The sequence below is a fragment of the Giraffa tippelskirchi genome, chromosome 4 (assembly GCF_054371585.1).
Source record: "Giraffa tippelskirchi isolate mGirTip1 chromosome 4, T2T-mGirTip1v1.2.pri, whole genome shotgun sequence".
NCBI classification, from domain to species: domain Eukaryota; kingdom Metazoa; phylum Chordata; class Mammalia; order Artiodactyla; family Giraffidae; genus Giraffa; species Giraffa tippelskirchi.
In genome coordinates, this window is record NC_137278.1 from 162,746,821 (window position 1) to 162,767,455 (window position 20,635).

Sequence of the window (20,635 nt, forward strand, 5' to 3'; positions counted from 1 at the left end):
TTTCTCCCTTTAAAAACTTTCATGGGTGAGCAGAATCTTTGGAGATGGTTTTGAGAAGGGAGGTTGCACTGAGTCCACCATCTCCCCAGATTGCTGATGTTCTGATTACAAGTAACTCTCCTTTCTACCAAGATTTGTCTGTCTCATGAGTATTGATTTTTGAGCAGTAAGCAGCTGGACCTGATTCGGTAACCCTATCACTGAGCTACAGAGAAAAACGGGACATTCCTTCCCCCACTATGTCCTACTAAAACCTTTGTGTCAAAACAGCTTGTCCAGTTCTTGCTTTTGACACGATGCACAAGCTCTTCAATCTTACTGATAAACAATAGGCAACACTCGAAATTGGCTTTCTTCTCCAGTAACTAACTCCCTTGAAATAAGAGCCTCTTAGGAAGCTCCTGAGTCTTTCATACAAACTGGTAGACCCTCTCTAACTAAAGTCCAACTATTCCCAGTTGGATCTCAATCTACGTAATAAAACTCTGTTCATTGGCTCAAAATGAGTCATCCCACCCCCTACTTCCCATCTCCTAAATATACACGATGAGGCGCTCCTGTAGAGTCCCCTTGCCTCATGCAAAACTTATCAGTATGCATGGAGAAGAGAAGGTTTTTATCAATAGACATCAAATTTGATGTTATTGTTTTCATTTACAGTTGAAGAAAGTGAGGTTCAGTACCATGGATGGAAAGAAGTGGGTCTGGGGTGTTCAAACAGGGGGATGATATTAATTAATTGATATTAAAGTCTTCTGTCCCTCCAGACTGCCTCCCCAGGGCTGGGGAACCCCTCCATCCACAGCCATTCCAATCACAAACTGCTTTCAAACTCCTATTAAATTCTAAGCTCATCATGGACAGGTATGTGTTTTGGGGCAATACGTGTTCGATTCTTTATTCACTGAGCCCTGACAATAGGCCAGCCACTGTGCCTAGCCCTGGGCCTTGCCCACAAAGGAGGCACAACATGTCACTTTCAACACATAAACAAATAAAGGAACAAGGTACATATAGATTGCAATAAATTCTGTGGAGGAAATGGGCAGAGTAGTGTGATAAAATGTAACTGGGGGAAAAGGCTTATTTTAGATAGAAGGATCCCTGAAGGCTTGGAAGAAAGTAACATTTTAGCTGAAGCCTAAAAGGTGAAAGAGAAGAAGCAGCCAGTCATGTGAAGACCAGAGAAGAGTGTCCAGGCAAAATGGACACCAGTTACTTGAGCTCTTCAGTTCATTGTAGCATTTAAGAGGGGCTTCCCAGGTGGCGCCAGTGGTAAAGAACCAGCCTGCCAATGCAGGAGACATAAGGGACGTGGGTTCAATCCCTGGGTTGGGAAGATCCTCTCGAGGAGGACATGGCAACCCACTCCAGTATTCTTGCCTGGAGAATCCCACAGACAGAGGAGCCTGGTAGGCTACAGTCCATAGGGTTGCAAAGAATCCAACACAACAGAAGTGATTTAGCACCCACGCACGTACCCTATTGAGCTCAAAATATATTTCTCTAATGAAAATGAATTCACATTGCTTTGCCAAGAACTAAAATGTATTCAAAGGCTGTTACCTGGCTAATTACTATTATTAAAAAAAATACGCTAAATGGTAGTTTCTGTTATTACATTATATTTTGTTTTTTCTATAGTAAAGTATATTTGCTATTCAATATTATACGTCATAAGTGTACAATATAGTGATTCACAATTTTTAAAGGTTATACTTCATTTATAGTTACAAAATACTGGTTACATTCCCTATGTTGTATAATATACCCTTGTGGCTTATTTTATACCAAATAGTTTGTATCTCTTAAGCCCCTGCTCCTATGTTCCCCTTCCCCCTTCCCTCTCATCACTGGTAACCACTAGTTTGTTCTCTGTATCTGTGAATCTGCATCTTTATTGTTATACTCACTAGTCTGTTGTATTTTTTAGATTCCACATATAAGTGATATCATACAGTATTTGTCTTTCTCTGTCTGACGTTTTACTAAGTATAATACCCTCCAAGTTCATCCATGTTGCAGCAAATGACAAAATTCCATTCCTTTTATGGCTGAGTAATATTCCATTGCACATATAAAATATATACATGTAATTTTTTATCCATTCATCTGTTGATGAATACTTGGGGTTTATTTATTTTTATAATTTTTCTAATATGTATTATAAGCGATGATCTCTATTTGATATTGACTGAGGCAGCATAACATATTCTTTCAACAAACATTTGTGCCAGATACTTTGTTGGTTTCTGGTGATAAAATAGTGAAATGAAGTTTATTTGACATGAATATTGGATTGAGTTTGAGGTGGGTCTTCAATCATCTCTCCCATCGAAGTGGCTTTCATATGTTTCATATGTTGACATTTCCCGTGAGACACTAGTTTCACTGATTAAAAGAGAAAAGGATTTGAAAGTCATTGAGTCCCCAAAGTCCCCATCAATCTTAGATATGTGTATTATCATGAAGAATGTTATGTGGACATAATGTTTGAGACAACTCAAGAATATGAAGTAAATTTCTTTGCTTGAGTGAATCAAAAAACCGTATTTACTTTGAACAAAATATAGTATTTTCCCTCAGAGATACAGACATTAACCAAAATTCCTTGCCTTCTCAAAAAATAAGCTCCTCATATTTAATCGTTATTGATATTTTAAATTCTCCTTGTCCTGTTAGAATTTTTAAAGAACAGCCTAAATGTATTTTAATTGACTTCTTCTCTCCTTTCAAAAATGTCTGACAATCTTTTAAGCAATAAAGGAAGGAAATACCAAACTGGCAAGATGTGGGATGTGAAAATGGTTCTATGGGCATGAGAAAACTGCTCCTATTATGTTAGCAAGTTTCGAGTCCTTTATAAAAAGAAGAACTGGCTTATTAATACCAGTTTTGCTTAGTCATGTAATTTTTTTAAAGTGATTTTGCAGTTATGTATTGGCTTTTTCGCTGCCATCAACGTGGGAATCAAAGTCACATGAACTGAAGTTTGTGCTAATTTTTTTCTGTCATTTTTTCCTCTTTGACACCTATCTAGGGTTGACAAGTGTTATGAAACTCGTAGCAAAGACCTCCAGTCATCACAGGGGGAAAAATCATGCCCTTTACTTTTCTCACTCAGAGTACTTTGTTTCTTTCTTTAGATTGTGTTAAGTCCACTATTTCATGTTATTATGGTACTTGGTATGAGGTAGTGAACTTTGATAATAAACAAACCAGGTACTCATTGTTGGTCCTTGGCAACATTGTGAGGCAGGATTGTTGTCCCTGGATCCTTCATTGTGGATGGTCTTTTCAGCCTGATAGCCAGGGCCTTCCTAGAGCATATGACCTCTGCACACAGACTCAAATCTGCATTCTCTGGCCAAGTCCCTCAGTGACTGAGCTACCATAAACTTAGTTTTTCTGAGCTCTTTCTCTTCTTTATCCCTCAGTGACTTCCAGCTACCATAAAACATTCACACTGAAGCATTAGAAAAAAAGAACTATGATGTTCCTGAGAAAACTCTTTCATTGCTGTTTCAAGATTTTCTGAAGTTATGGATAATATGGTAATTCAGGTAGCCAAAGGGGGAAATATTGTCTCCACCCTCAGATTTCTTCAAGGACTTTTCGAATTCTCCCCCAGAGAATTTGCTAAATGGATGTCAGCCTCCTGCCTTTGTCACTAGATGAAACTGCTTACTCATGGCTCACAAGGTTCCCCTGCAGATGATTAGTAAGCATTATTCCAAAGTTTCAGCAAAAAAATTGAGGGAGGCTGCCTAACACTATTGGATTTAAGTTAGCTATAAGGAAAGAAGTCACATTGCCTCATGTGCTAGCCAAATTTTCTGCTAAATTTGTTTTTTTTTTTAATTAAAAAGTGCTCACACAAACAAGGAAAAAAGAAGAATCCACACAGAAATATAGAATATGAGAGTTAAAAAAGAAGGGACCTTCAGGATCAAGTAGGCTAATGTACTCATTTTATGGAGAAACTACTAAGGATACTAAACCAGGTTGCTTCCCTGGTGGCTCAGTGGCAAAGAATCTGCCACCAAGGCAGGAGACTCAGGTTTGACCCCTGAGTTGGGAAGATCCCCTGGAGAAGGAAATGGCAACCCATTCCAGTATTCTTGCCTGGGAAATTCCACAGACAGAGGAGCCTGGTGGGCCACAGGTCATGGGGTTGCAAAAGAGTCAGATACGATTTAGCAACTAAACAAGAAGCCAGGTTACCCAGGATGACATTTCTAGTGTCAGATCTCTTTTCTCAGTCACAGCCTCTTATAGCACTATGATCCTCTCCCTTCTTCATAGCATAAGCTGGTTACATTTTTCATTTGCTTATGCCGTTATTTGATTAATGCCTGTCTCCCCCACTAGACTATTACACTCACGATTACAGGAACTCTGGGTTTGCATTGCCACTTGGCAGGACACTCAGGCAGGCTCAATAAACATTTAAATGAGTATCAATAAACAGAGAGTCAACCAACAGTAAAGATAGAATTAACAGTATGTTTTAGTCTTTTGAATAACTGTCAAATTATTGTTCACATATTATGTGGACATGCTACCTAATCAAGGAAATGTTAAGTGTTACTGTAGTAAAATATAATATCAGTGGCTTATGACAAAAAAGTTTACTTCTTATTTATTTAAATTCAGTTTCCCACCTGTGTGTTTCTTCTCCTTTACTACTCATATAGAACACCCCACTTAAGGCACTTTTGGTCACCAAGAGAGTTTTTTCCAACACCAACTTAAATAGGCAGCCTATCTCCACCTTGTAGCTACTCCATCTGGAACACAAAGCCTCCAGGGTCACTGTGGCAAGGGAAGAGCCCCAGCTTGTAAGGTTCTCCCTCAGCCCAGAGTGGCACATGGCACTTCCACCTATAGTCCTGTGGCCAGACTGGATCATATGGCCCCATCCCAATGGCGAAAGAAGTTGAGAAAATTTTAAGGAGAACTAGCTATCTCTGCTGTCATTGTACAGGTTGATGATAATGGTAACAATCACTAATTTTTATTGAGCACTTACTTTGTGCCAAACCAAGAACTAAGTGCTTTATTACAAAACCTCATTACAGATAAATGAACTACATATACTCTCACTATGATCAATTTCCAAATGAGGGGATTGGGGATAATTGGTGAAATTCAAATATGAACAATATATTAAGTGAGTATTTTAACAGTAATAAATTTCCTAAACCTTAAAATTACACCATGGTTATTAAAAAGGAAAAAACTCAGTTTTCCACCTTTATGTTTTTTCCCTACGAGTCTCCTTTACTACTCACCTAAAACACTTCACTTTTTTAAATTTAATATTTATTTGTTTGTGTTGGGTCATTGTTGCAGGGATGCAAGACCTTTTTGGATACGGCGTGTAGGATCTTCAGTTGTGGCATGTGGGATCGTTAGTTGCAGCATGTGGGAATCAATTCCCTGACCAGGAATTGAACCGATGCCTCTTGCATTGGGAGCATGGAGCCACTGGACAACCAGGGAAGTCCCAAACACTTCATTTCCGGTCACCAAGAAATTTTTTTTTCACCCACACTAAGCAATTCTCTGACACAACCTCAGTGTCCTACAACTTAACTCAGTTCTGCAACTGTACATCAGATTCCACAGGTTAAGGGCTCAGTTCCACAAGACTGCCCCTCACTCCTTGAGCTAACATACTAATTTCTAACACCAGTTGTGCTTCTCACTATTGGCTGTAAATGGGAGGTTCAAAAGACCCCCTCCTTGGATTCCATTAATTTGCAAGAGTAGCTCACAGAACTCAGGGAAGTATTTACTTATGTTTATTAGTTTATTAAAGGATATGATAATGGATATAGGTAAACAGACAGATGAAGAGTATAGAGCAGAGTCCAGAAGGATTTTGAATGCAGGAGCTTCTGGCCCCGTGGAGTTGGGATGCGTCACCTCCCAGTGTGGACCTACCTGGAAGCTCACCAAACCACACACTATCGGGATTTTATGGAGGCTTCCTTGTGTAGGCATGATCAGTTATTAACTTCATTTCTAACCCCCTCCTCTCTCTGGAGGATGGAGACTGGGTTTGAAAATTCCAAGCCTCTAATCACAGTTTGGTCTTTCTGATGACCAGCTCACAGCTAGGAGCCATCCAGGGAGCCCATCCAGTCCTGTCAATAGAACAAAAGATGGGCCTAGTACTCCCTCTTATCACATAGGAATTTACAAAGATTTCAGGAACTAGGGGCAGAGACCAATACATGTTTTCTGTTGCCTCACAGCTATATAAGAGAATGTCCTTGTTTATAGGACATAGATACCAAGCTATTCAGACATAAAGGAGCATGCTATTTTTTTTTGGTTTATTAAAAATTTATGCATGAATAATGAATAGATCTCAGTGGGGCCTCTAAAAATAAAAACAGTGAGACAAGCAAGTGTAGCAAATCATTAACAATTGCTGAATCTGTACTATTCTTTCTACTCTTCAAAGTTTGAAATTATTTTAAAACAGAAAGTTGTGAGACTTCCCTGGTGATCCAGAAGCTAAGACTCAAAGCTGCCAATCCAGGGGGCCCAGATTTGATCCCAAGTCAGGGAACTAGATCCCACATGTTGCAACTAAAAAATTCCACATGCCTCAGACCTGGCACCACCAAATAAATAAATGTTAAAGAAAAAAAAAGCATTTATTGGTTGTGGCAGGCACTGCTCTGGACACAGGACAGTACATTTTTGGCAAGAATGTATACAAAATGCTATAAATATAATTCACCATTGATGAGACTAACTGGCAGAATCCAAGCTGTGACTGCCTTTCCTTACCATAAAGGCTTTTGATTCATTAGTCTTGGTTTTCAAAGGAAAGGTTTGGTCTCTCTCTCCTTGGAGGTTTTTTCTTTATAGGTCTTTTAAAATTTAATTAATTAATTTATTTCGTTGCTCTGGGTCCTTGCTGCTTTCTGCTAGCTTTCTCTAACTGTGGAGAGTAGAGGCTACCCCTTGATGCGCAGCTTCTGATTGCAGTGTCATTGCAGTGGCTTCCCTTACTGCAACATGGAGTCTGGGCACTTGGGCTTCAGTAGTTGCAGCACACCAGCTTAGTTGCTTTTGGGCATGTGGAATCTTCCCAAACCAGGGATCCAACCCATATCCCTTGCATTGGCAGACAGGTTCTTATCCATTGCACCACGAGGAAAGTCCTCCTTGGAGGTTTTGAAGGAGGAGAAAAAGGAAGTTTCTGAGTGGGGTGGTTGGAAGGGGACATGAATTTTTATGACTGTTAATCCTATGGCAACATAAAAATTGAGAAGTGGAAATCCCACTTGAAAGCAAGAATATTCTGGCAACAGAAATCCAAGGCTCTGGTAGAGTGGTTGAGAATTAGGGGGGAAAAAAAGCCCCCTTCATTCAAATCCATTCTCCCCCAAGTATTAGCGCTCTAAGTCAAATCCTTCAACAAATTCCATGGATGCTGGTGGTTTCTCATTCTCCCCTAAAGCACGCGGGCATATAAACTGCCTGATGAAACCTTTAAGAACAAGCAAACCAACATTTCCAAAGCTCCTTAACACCGAGATCATGAGTTTATAAATCACCAAGAACACTTCTATAGATCTTTGATGGGGAGAATTAAATTGTGTTTAAAAGGAAAACAAATAGATTATAAATCAGAATATTGCAAAAGCAGAGATTAGCTGTGAGAAAACAAAATTACTTATATACCAGGAGAAATACTAATTGAAGTATCAACTTGTTCCGTTCCCCATCAATTTATTTTATCCAACTAGCCAGCATCAATTTTATTTTTTTCTTTTTAATTTTTTTAAATTTATATTTTAATTGGAGGATAATTGTTTTACAAAGTTGTTTTAGCTTCTGCTGTGCAACAGCATGAATCAGCTGTAAGTATACACATTTCCCCTCCCTCATGAGCCATCATCGATTTCAAAAGAGGGTAAAGAAATAACTTTCAAATTTCTCTTCTGCAGGCACGCATACTACTAATTACAAGAAATAAGGATTAAATGATTTAATACAGGCAAGGTATTCAGAACAATTCCAGGCACACAGTACATTCTCAACTAATGATAACTTATTTTTTAAAAGAGAGAAAAATATTGGCTAAGCGGTATTGAGATTGAGTCCCATTTAAACCATGGTTGTCTGGGAACAAGTCAGAACCCATAAGAACAAATTGCAAAGTATCCTAAGGACCTAGGACTTCATCCAAAGCAGAAGGAATTTTGCCCTAGAGAGTCATGGACTTGGGAGTCTAGCAGTCCTGGGTTCAAATTAAGAGACATTTTTAATGCTTTGGTTCTCAAGTCTGACCTTTCTTCTGATCCAGTCAGACGCATTATCCATTGTAATACTGGCCCCCTGCAAGTCTGACCTTTCTGCTTTTCCTGGGGGTCCAAGATCCTCAGACATAAAGCACAGCTGGATATTTGGATGTTTGTCCAGGATAGAACAATGTGAAGGTCGACCCCAGAAGGACAATGTCTGGGTTTAGTCCCAACATTTCCGGGAACCATGACCTTGAGCATCTGTGTCCTTCATTGCCTAATGGAGCTAATTGTTGTTGTTTAGTCACCAAGCTGTGTCTGACTCTTTGCATCCCCATGAGCTGTAACCCACTAGGCTCATCTGTCCATGGGATTTTCCAGGCAAGAATACCGGAATGAGTTGCCATTTCCTTCTCCAAATGGAGCTATTGATAGTATTCAAATGGTGGGTGAGGTTATTAGGAGAGTTAAATGAACAAACATATGGAAAATTCTTAGAACAGTGTCCATCTAACATAGTAGGCATGCGTGCTCAGTCACTCAGTCGTGTCCCACTCTTTGTGACCCCATGGACTGTAGCCCACCAGGCTCCTCTGTCCATGGGATTCTTCAAGCAAGAATATTGGATTGGGTTGCTGTGCCCTCCTCCAAGGGATCTTCCCTACCCAGGGACTGAACCCTCATCTCTTATGTCTCCTGCATTGGCAGGCAGGTTCTTTTACCACTAGCACCACCTAGGAAGCTCCAAGATGATTCAAAAGAGCACGTTTTAAGGCTGCTTTTCCAATGTCCCGTGGCTTTTCCTGTTTTATTGTAAGCCCTCACCCCGTATCCATACTTAAATCAGCTCCCCAATTTTTTCCCATGTCTGTTTCTCACACATGACTATTTGGGCTATCTCCTCATTCACCTCCCCTTGAGATGATCAAGGACCTAAGATTGTAAGTCTTGTCTTATTTCCGTGACTGCTCAATCAACAACGGTGTGTTGAAGGGAATTTTGCTTTCCTGGACTTGAATGGGAGTGTCTAGATTAATTTGCCTCTGCAAAGAATTTCCATAAAGGTGAGGCTTTTCCCAGGTAGCGAGTGCTATGTGACCTTGGCCAAGTTTCTTAACTGCTCTATTCCATCTAGTAAATAATTGTCAGTGACGTTGTTATTGTTATTAATATTAGGCATACGAATATTTGAATTTGGAAACTGGAAGAGCTGGGATTTTGACCCAAGGAATCTGTCTCCAGCTTTAGGAGTCTGTGCTTTTGACAATTTTTCCTGATTTATTAAATCGAGAGGAAAAAAAAGAGCAAAAATAGATGAGAAGATATCCAGGAGGAAGTACACTATGTAAATGAGTTTGAATGACTGCAGATATACAAAAGCAAGGCCAATAGCTTACAGATTCAACTTTAGCTTTATCTTTTTTTAAGGGTAAGAAAAATGGGGGGAGGAATAATCTCTTTAATAGTTTTCTGTTTAAAGAAAGCAAAAATTCAATCCAGAGACCTACCTTCCTCTCCTACCCACTACCAGAAGTTCATAAAGACATATTAAGTAATGTTTTATTTTCTACCAAAACCAAATTGGGAATTACAAAGAGAGGATAAAAGGGAAAAGAATTCTCTCTACTATAATTTTTTTAATATCCTGGGTTTTTACTTATTTTCACACTGAGTTATGTATGTCTTTAATATATTTAATCATTTTTTTCTTTTGTGGTTTTCATAATTAATTTTAACAATACATGTCTCCGGGTTTCTGGTAAACAAATGTAGTTTAATTTTTTTTTCTGAAAGCAATATAGTATTCATTGATAAAGTTCCTAAGAAAATGGAGGGATAATGAGTTCCCTAGTGATCTAGTGGTTAGGATTCAAGCACTTTGACTGCTGTGGCCAGAGTTCAATCCCTGGCTAGGGAACTGAGATCCCGCAAGCCATTTGGTGCAGAAAAAAAAAAAAGCAAACAGAAAAAGGAGGGATAAATATGATTTCAACATACTAGTTCAAAACAAAACAAACAAAATAGCAACAGTAACAACAACAACAAAACAGTCCTAATTGCATCCTCTACATGCTTCTGACAAGTATGATGTTGGTTTGTTTGCCAGTATTAGCTTCTTTTTCACAAACGTACGTAGTTTAGAAAATCTTCCTATTTGTGTCACCTCAGTAAGTTATGTTTTTCAAAGAATTTGCCCATTTTATCTAAACTTTAAATTTTGGACATAAGGTTGTTCATTATATCTTCTATTATTAGTTTTTTAAAAATCAGCTTTATCAAAGTATAATTTACACACAGTAAAATTCACCAGTTTTAAATGTGCAAAGAGTTTTGACAAATGTATACAGTTATGTGGGCTTCCCAGGTAGCACTGGTGGTAAAGAACCCATCTACCAATGCAGGAAGCGTAAGTGATGTGGGTTCAATCCCTGGGTCGGGAAGATCCCCTACAAGAGCACATGGCACTCCACCCCAGTATTCTTGCTTGGCGAATCCCCTGGACAGAGGAGCTTGGAGGGCTACAGTTCATAAAGTCATCAGACATGACTGAAGTGACTTTGTACTCATACAGTTGTGCAACCATCACCACGATTACAATATAGAATATTTCCATCATCCCCTCCCCCTAGATTTTTCCTGTGCTCCTTTACAGCCAGTCCCTTCCCCCAGTCCCCCCAGTCCCTTCCCCCAGTCCCCAACCCTAGACAACTGTTGATCTGGTCTCTAACACTATCATTTTGCCTATTCTGGTATTTCATATAAATTGAATCTTACAGTTTGTAGTCTTTTGTATCTGGATTCTTTCAGTTAGCATAATGCTTTTCACATTTATCCATGTTGAATGAATGTGTATCAATAATTTGTTCCTTTGAGTAAAATTCCGTTGTATGGCTATACAGCAATCTGTTTAGTTATTCATGAGTTGATAGAAATTTGGGTTTTTCCAGTTTGGAGCTATTATGAATAAAGCTGCTATGATCATTTTCATACAAGTGTTTATTTGAACATGTTTTCATTTCTCTCAGGCAACTATCTAGGAGTGAAATGGTTGGGTCATAACAGGAGGTACACATGTTCAGTTTTATAAGAAACTAACAAATTATTTTCCAAATGGCTATACCATTTTATATTCCCACCAGCAAATTATGAAAGTTCCAATTGCTGCATATCCTTACTGACACTTGGTAATTATCAATCTTTTTGATTAGTCATTCTAGTGTGTGTGTAGATGTAGCTCACTGTGGTTTTTAATTTGCATTTCTCCAGTGACAATGATACTGATGAGCAACATTTCATATGTTTATCATTCATGCATTTTCTTTAGTGTTATTTTATCATTTTCTTCTTATTATAAAAAAAAGTCAAAGCAGCATTTATATCATCACAGTCCATTCTATGTGACAATATACCAAGGGAAGAGAGAGAAAAACAACTCTTGTTCAATACTCCGTCTCTGGAATGTGTGTTCTCAGTTGATCCAGAACAGCCAAGGAGTCAGGTAGTTGATAAACTTTACAGATAGAAAATGGACCAATAGGTAAGCCATTATTCAAATCTCTGTAGCTATTACACCGTGGAAGATTGTCAAAGTTTATGCTCTTGCCATGCCCTCTGCTACTTCTTACGCAAGGCTTTTGAAATTTAACTTTCCTAACTCATATTAAGTTCTGTGATGCTTGGAGTTTTTCTGCTAGATTTTAACTTTTGTCAGCTCAACTTTTTAAAAAAGCTAAACTTAGGACTTTCCTGGCGGTCCAGCAGTTAAAACTCTGTGCTTCCAATGCAGGAGAGGTGGGTTTGGCCCCTGAGATCCCTGGCCAGGAAACTTAGGTCCCACATGCTGCATGGTGGGGCCAAAAAATTAAAAAAATTTTAAAAATAGCACAAGGAACTACGGATAATATCTTGTAATAACCTATAATGGAAAATAATTTGTAAATAACATGTGTATATGTATAATGGAATCACCTTGCTGTGTACCTGAAACATTGTAAGTCAACTATACTTCAATAAAATATATATATTAAGAAAAAAAAGAGCTAAACTCTTCTGGAATCTGAACAATAGACTTGGGACAAGAGGTGATTCTGTTTAAAATATAATTTTTAAAGGCCACAAACAGCCAGTTTTTAAATGCATGCTTAAGGTTTTTTTGTTCTTCTTTTGTCAACATTTAAGAAGATTTCTTTATTCTACTGAGATTACATGTTAATAAAATATTCTTAACTGTTTTCACAGTAACTTTTATTTCTAATTGTGACATTTCTTCTGGACAAGGGAGGAAAGTATATATTAAACAGTATTGTATGATAAAATGCCAGCCTATAATTTTTTAAAGATTTAATGCTTTTTAAACTAGATTATACAAGTTATAAAAAAGAAATTCAGAATATCAAAAAATATATAGTGAAAAGTAAGTCTCACATCTTTGGTACCCAATCCCCAGTTTCTCCAGAGACACTCATTTTTAACAATTTCCTATATATCCTTCCAGGATATTCCATGCCTATGTAAGCACATGTATTTAATATATCCTTTCAAATACAAATTGAATTATCATATATACACTAGATCTTGCATTTTCTAATTTATAACGTAACTTAGAGTTCCATATTGATATTTTAAAAATGCCTCATTGTAATGGCTACATAACAGTCCATTAAAGAATATGCCACAGAAATTCCCTGGCAGTCCAGTGGTTAGAACTCAGCACTTCCACTGTGGTAGGCCTGGGTTAGATTCCTGGTCTGGGATCTTGCCTGGAAAACTCCATGCATGGAGGAGCCTGGTGGGCTATAGCCCATGGGGTCAAAAGAAGTCAGACACGACTGAGCACACACCCCTGCGCCACTGCCCTGGGAACTAAGATCCAGGAAGCCACGTGGTGTGGCAAAAAAAAAAGAATGTGCCACAGAAACTATATTGTTCAAAGCCTAAAATATTTTCTACCTGGCCTTTTACAGATGAAGTTTTTTGGGTTCTCTTTTTGTTGCTAATTCTTAACTTAATAGTGAGTGATTAGAGAACACGGTCTCAGGATTAAAAATTAATAACAAAAAACATATTAAAAGCCCTTTGAGATACTGTACTTAGAAATTAAAAATATACATTGCTCCAAGGTAAAAAAGAAATAATAATGAAAAGTTAATAAATACTTGGAACAGAATGATAGTGAAAATCCTCTACATCAAAACTTGTGGAATAGAAAAAAACAAACAAAACTTGTAGGATAAATCAAATACTTTTATCCTTTCATGCTCATGTTAGTTAATAAAATACAAACAAAAACTAAAGACATGTATCTCAAATAAGAGATTAGAAAAGGAACACAATAAATCCAAGCAGAATGAAAGGAGATGGATAATACAGAGAACAAACAATAGAAGAACCACACAATAGAATCAACAAAGCCAAATTTTTTTGAAAAGGTGAACAAAATTATTTGGTTTGTTTTATTTTCTAAGATAGAAAAGACATGAACGGATGTATTGAGTTCTTAATCTAGATTACTGCATGCTTTTAGTTCTAGAATTTCCATTGGTTTTTCTTCAAATCTGCCATACCCCTAACCTCTGCTATCAACAAAAATAATTTTTAGTCTTCCGCTGAGATTTTAAATCTTGTGTTTTATCTCCTTAAACACTATGAAACACAATTATTTTAAAGCCTGTGGCTAACAACCCCAATATCAGAAGTCCTGGTGTGGTAACTCTATTTTCTATTACTACTTGTTCTCCTTCAAATTGCCTTATATCCTTACAGGTTTAATGATTTTTTAATGCCTGTGGGCATTGTATTTGAAACCCTGAGGCCATGGTGCTATCTTCTATCTAAAAGTGCCACAGGGCATTAGCAACTTTGAGTCCCTAAATCCAATTTCAGGAATTAAAATGATAGCTACAAACTGGGCTAAAACTTCTAGTAAGGCAATTTGACTTCCAATTTTGACTTAATCATAGCGTAGGGGCTTGCAAGCTCTCAATCCAAGTATTAGTTGCTCAGTCACATCCAACTCTTTGCGACACCACGGACTGTAGCCTGCCAGGCTCCTCTGTCCATGGAATTTCCCAGGCAAGAATATTGGAGTGGGTTGCTATTCCCTTCTCCAGAGGATCGTCCTGACCCAGGGATTGAAGCCAGGTCTCCCACATTGTGGGCAGATTCTTTACCAACCGAGCCACCAGGGAAGTTAGAAAATTTATGCCTCCACGACCCATGGCACTGGCTTCCCAGGTGGCACAGTGGTAAAGAATCTGCCTGCCAATGCAGGAGACACTGAAGATGTGGGTTTGATCTCTGGGTCAGGAAGATCCCTGGAGTCAACTCCAATCCCCACTCCAGTATTCTTACCTGGGAAATTCCATGGACAGAGGAGCCTGGCAGGCTACAGTCCATGAGGTCTCAAAGAGTCAGACCTGACTGAGCACACATCACACATCACTCATAGCATTAATGGCACCAGAAGAGAGAAAAACAAGTGGGCATCCCGAGAACCTGATTTTGTCAATACTCAAATCAATATCCATGAGATAGTAAAGTGACATTTAAAGCATTAAGAAGTGGGTTCTGAAAGCTGCTGCTGCTGTTGCTAAGTCGCTTTAGTCGTGTCCAATTCTGTGCAACCCCATAGACGGCAGCCCACCAGGCTCCCCCGTCCCTGGGATTCTTCAGGCAAGAACACTGGAGTGGGTTGCCATTTCCTTCTCCAATGCACGAGAGTGAAAAGTGAAAGTGAAGTCGCTCAGTCGTGTCCGACTCTTCGCGACCCCATGGACTGCAGCCTACCAGGCTCCTCCGTCCACGGGATTTTCCAGGCAAGAGTACTGGAGTGGGGTGCCATTGCCTTCTCCTCTGAAAGCAGGAAAGGTGAAATAAAGACTACTTCTGTGACCCCAGGCAACCAATATAATCCCAGGAATTAATTGCCGCTCTCTCTCCTAAGAAACTATTGGTCCTAAGCTTCTTTCAGCCCTTGACTTGTTGTCTCACTAGCAACTGAGCGGTTCACTTCCTCACCTCCTTCCAGGCTTTGCACAAAGTCTACCATCTTAAAACGGTATGGCTGATGACCCTATTTAAAAGAGGAACTGTTCTCCTTCCTGCTTTTCATTACCCTACTCAGCTTTCTTTTTTTCATATACCACTTACTGTCTACTATGCTGTGTGATTTACTTAACTGTCATGCCCATTATCTATCTTTCCCCCATTGAAATGCTACAAAGATAGGAATTTTTGTTTTATCCAAAAATATATCCTAGCACCTAGCACAGCATCTATATAGGTGTGCATGTTCAGTCACTAAATCCTGTCTGACTCTTTTGCAACCCCATGGACTGTAGCCCACCAGGCTCCCCTATCCATGGGATTTCCCAGGCAAGAATACTGGAGTGGGTTGCTATTTCCTCCTCCCAGGGATCTTCCTGACCCATGGATTCTTTACCACTGAGCAACCTGGGAAACCCACAGCATCTATTGGAAGGAATAAATGAAGGCAGTTCGGAGACCATCAAAGATATGAGCGGGAGTATCTCAGATGTCTCACTTCTCCCCTCTAACCCACAGTTTATCAGACATTTTTTCCCCAACTATTTACAGCCCCGTCCTTGAGAGAACCAGCAGCTTCTGGGAAGAACAACTGTCAGAAGTAAAGATGACCTGAAACACACTAGGTAGTTACCAACAAATGTGCAAAGAAAACATGTCTAGGGAGTTCCCTATGGCCAGTGGTTAGTTGTCGTTGTTCGGTTGCTAAGTCATGTCCTACTCTTTGCAACCCCATGGACTGCAGCATGCCAGGCTAGCCTGTCCTTCACTATCTCCTGGAGTTTGCTTGAACTCATGTCCATTGAGTTGGTGATGCCATCCAATCATCTCATTCTCTGTTGTCCCTTTTTCCCCCTGCCCTCAGTCTTTTCCCAGCACCAGGGTCTTTTCAGATGAGTCAGTCTTTGCGTCAGGTGGCCAAATTATTGGAACTTCAGCTTCAGCATCAGTCCTTCCAGTGAATATTCAGGGCTGATTTTCTCTAGGATTGACTGGTTTGATCTCCTTGCTCCAAGGGACTCTCAAGAGGACTCTCAATCACTCCCAGTGGTTAGGACTTGGTGCTTTCACTGCCATGGCCCAGATTCAATCCCTGGTCGAAGATCCCTTTAGATCCCACAAGCTGTGCGGCGTGGCCAAAGGAAAAAAAAAGGAAACATGTCTACACTGAGTAAAATTTCAACACATAATTTTCAGTGATTGGAATGCAGGAAAAGGCAGACATTTCAAACACACATGAAGTCTTTTTGCTCAATAAGTTTCTTGTTAAAGAATCATTGAGGTGCATGATTTCTACACATACTGATTGCTCTACATTTACAAAGTCAACAGCCCACACAGGTACCTGGCTACCTGTACTCATGTGATGTGGTTAAGAACAAAAGGTAAATAAAGGATCTTGCTGAAAATCAAACAAACAAAACAAAAAACATTTCCCTTACCTCTGTTTGTGGTCTTATTTTGGATTTACATATTGTAGGTTCTTGGATCCTGCCTGCCTGGCCCACCCTTTATCTGGCTCTACACCTCAAGATAAAGATGATGGAGATTTCTAATACTCATGCACTACCACGCCCTGCATCTATCATTATGATATGGATTCTTTTGCCTAGAAGCAGATTACCTCTCCTTCTGGAGTTCTAGAATAGGCTTGTTCTTCAGTAGCAGCCCTCCTGTCTGAATGACTCATCTCCTTTTGGATATTCCTTCTTGTCCTTCTCTTTCAGGAGACTTTGAGGTTGGTTTTTCTTCTTCTTGCTGTTTCAGCTAATGGAGGATATACTTTCCCCTTTCCAAGATCCAGGAGTCTCTCACTTGGATCTCAACTGGTAATGATCCTCTCACACCCACAAACATTCGGGCATCTATACATACTAGCATCTATATATACTGTAAACCTGACAATTGATCTTAACTTCTACAGAAACCATGGGAATTCACACCATGAATGCAAAAGAAAAATAACCAAGCTCTTTGGTTTCTCAGTTCAGTTCAGTCGCTCAGTTGTGTCCGACTCTTTGTGACCCCATGAACCGCAACATGCCAGGCCTCCCTATCCATCACCAACTCCCGGAGTCCACCCAAACCCATGTCCATTGAGTCGGTGATGCGATCCAACCATCTCATCCTCTGTCGTCCCGTTCTTCTCTTGCATTCAATCTTTCCCAGCATCAGGGTCTTTTCAAATGAGTCAGCTCTTCGCATCAGTTCCAAAGTATTGGAGTTTCAGCTTCAGAATCAGTCCTTCCAATGAACACCCAGGACTGATCTCCTTTAGGATGGACTGGTTGGATCTCCTTGCTGTCCAAGGGACTCTTAAGAGTCTTCTCCAACACCACAGTTCAAAAGCATCAATTCTTCAGTGCTCAGCTTTCTTTATAGTCCAACTCTCACATCCATACATGATCACTGAAAAGACCACAGCCTTGACTAGACGGACCTTTGTTGACAAAGTAATGTCTCTGCTTTTCAATATGCTGTCTAGTTTGGTCATAACTTTCCTTCCAAGGAGTAAGCGTCTTTTAATTTCATGGCTGCAATCACCATCTGCGGTGATTTTGGAGCCCCAAAAAATAAAGTCAGCCACTGTTTTCACTGTTTCCCCATCTATTTGCCATGAAGTGATGGGACCAGATGCCATGATCTTAGTTTTCTGAATGTTGAGTTTTAAGCTAACTTTTTCACTCTCTTCTCTCACTTTCATCAAGAGGCTCTTTAGTTCTTCTTCACTTTCTGCCATAAGGGTGGTGTCATCCGCATATCTGAGGTTATTAATATTTCTCCCGGCAATCTTGATTCTAGCTTGTGCTTCCTCCAGCCCAGCGTTTCTCATGATGTACTCTACACATAAGTTAAACAAGCAGGGTGACAATATACAGCCCTGATGTACTCCTTTTCCTATTTGGAACCAGTCTGTTGTTCCATGTCCAGTTCTTACTGTTGCTTCCTGACCTGCATACAGGTTTCTTAAGAGGCAGGTCTGGTATTCCCACCTCCTTCAGAATTTTCCACAGTTTATTGTGATCCACACAGTCAAAGGCTTTGGCATAGTCAATAAAGCAGAAATAGACGTTTTTCTGAAACACTCTCTTGCTTTTTCGATAATCCAGCAGATGTTGGCAATTTGATCTCTGGTTCCTCTGCCTTTTCTAAAACCAGCTTGAACATCTGGAAGTTCACGGTTCATGTATTGCTGAAGCCTGGCTTGGAGAATTTTGAGCATTACTTTTCTAGCATGTGAGATGAGTGCAATTGTGTGGTAGTTTGAGCATTCTTTGGCATTGCCTTTCTTTGGGATTGGAATGAAAACTGACCTTTTCCAGTCCTGTGGCCTGGTTTCTAATTAAACACAATAAGAAACCTTACTGCTACTGCTAAGTCACTTCAGTCGTGTCCGACTCTGTACGACCCCAAAGATGGCAGCCCACCAGGCTCCGCCGTCCCTGGGATTCTCCAGGCAAGAATACTGGAGTGGGTTGCCATTTCCTTCTCCAGTGCATGAAAGGGAAAAGTGAAAGTGAAGTCGCTCAGTCGTGTCCGACTCTTAGCAACCCCATGGACTGTAGCCTACCAGACTCCTCCGTCCATGGGATTTTCCAGGCAAGAGTACTGGAGTGGGGTGCCATTGCCTTCTCCGAAGAAACCTTACTAAATATGTTCAAAGGAAGGTGGGTCTGCTTTTCACATATGTGCTCAGTCACTCAGTTGTGTCCAACTCTTCAGACCCCATGGACTGTGGCTCCCCCAGGCTCCTCTGTCCATGGGATTCTCCAGGCAAGAATTCTGGAGTGAGTTGCCATTTCCTTCTCCAGGGAATCTTCCCAACCCAGGTATCGAACCAGAGTCTCCTCCACTGTGGTAGATTCTTCACCACTGAGCCACCAGGGCAGCCTGAGGTATTGTGTTATCTGATGGCAAAATTTTTTTTAGGGGGGGGCTCCAAAATCACTGCAGATGGTGATTGCAGCCATGAAAATTAAAAGACGCTTACTCCTTGGAAGAAAAGTTATGACCAACCTGGACAGCATATTAAAAAGCAGAGATATTACTTTGCCAACAAAGGACTGTCTAGTCAAGGCTATGGTTTTTCTAGTAGTCATGTATAGATGTGAAAGTTGGACTATAAAGAAAGCTGAGCACTGAAGAATTGATGCTTTTGAACTGTGGTGTTGGAGAAGACTCTTAAGAGTCCCTTGGACAGCAAGGAGATCCAACCAGTCCATCCTAAAGGAAATCAGTCCTGAATATTCATTGGAAGGACTGATGTTGAAGCTGAAACTCCAATATTTTGGAACTGATGTGAAGAACTGACTCATTTGAAAAGACCCTGATGCTGGGAAAAATTGAAGGCAGGAGGAAAAGGGGACGACAGAGAATGAGATGGTTGGATGGCATCACCGACTCAATGGACATGAGTTTGAGTAAACTCCAGGAGTTTGCGATGGGCAGGGAGGCCCGGCGTGCTGCAGTCCATGGGGTCACAAAGAGTCAGAGATGACTGAGCAACTGAACTGAACTGATGGCAAAATTATTCCCATTTGAGTACAAGGCTTCAAATAAGAAAAACACTAGAAATTGATTGAAGGCTGAGATGAGGGGGCAAAACCTATTTTCTATGCTTTGTAAATCTTTATTACTATCATAGTTATTTCATGATATAAATGTATAGATTATATTTAAATCATGCTGGAGTTTTAACAGAATTAAAAGTGTGACTTCCCTGGTGGTCCAGTGGTTAACCTTCTGCGCTCCCAGTGCCATGGGCCTGGATTCCACCACTGGTTGGGCAACTAAGATCCCACAAGTGATAAGGGGAAAAAAAAAAAGTAAATTTATAATACTGACTGATGAGTGTGTTTGTGATCCAAAGCAAAATCATCTCCTTAGAATTTTCTGTCTTGGAATTTAACTTGCTTTGTTAGATAACCTTTTTGTAAAGAAAAAAAGAAAACCTGAGTAAAAATATATTGTTCAGTTGTTTATTTTTGAAGCTGGTAAATTTCTGGGTTTTACTTTTTTCATTGAACTTTATATATTCAAGATTCTTCCATGTTATTGCATTTAGCTATAGCCTATTCATTTTCACTTTTGTATATTATTCCATTATGTGAACATACCTCAATTTATCATTTCTCTTATCAGTACACATAAATGTATATGTAGGTTTTGTGCTGTGCTCAGTCATGTCCATCTTTTTGCGACCCCACGGACTGTAGCCCACCAGGTTCCTCTGTCCATGAGATTTTCTGGGCAAGAACACTGGAGTGGGTTGCCATTTCCTTCTCCAGAGGATCTTCTGGACCTAGGGATCGAATCGCTTC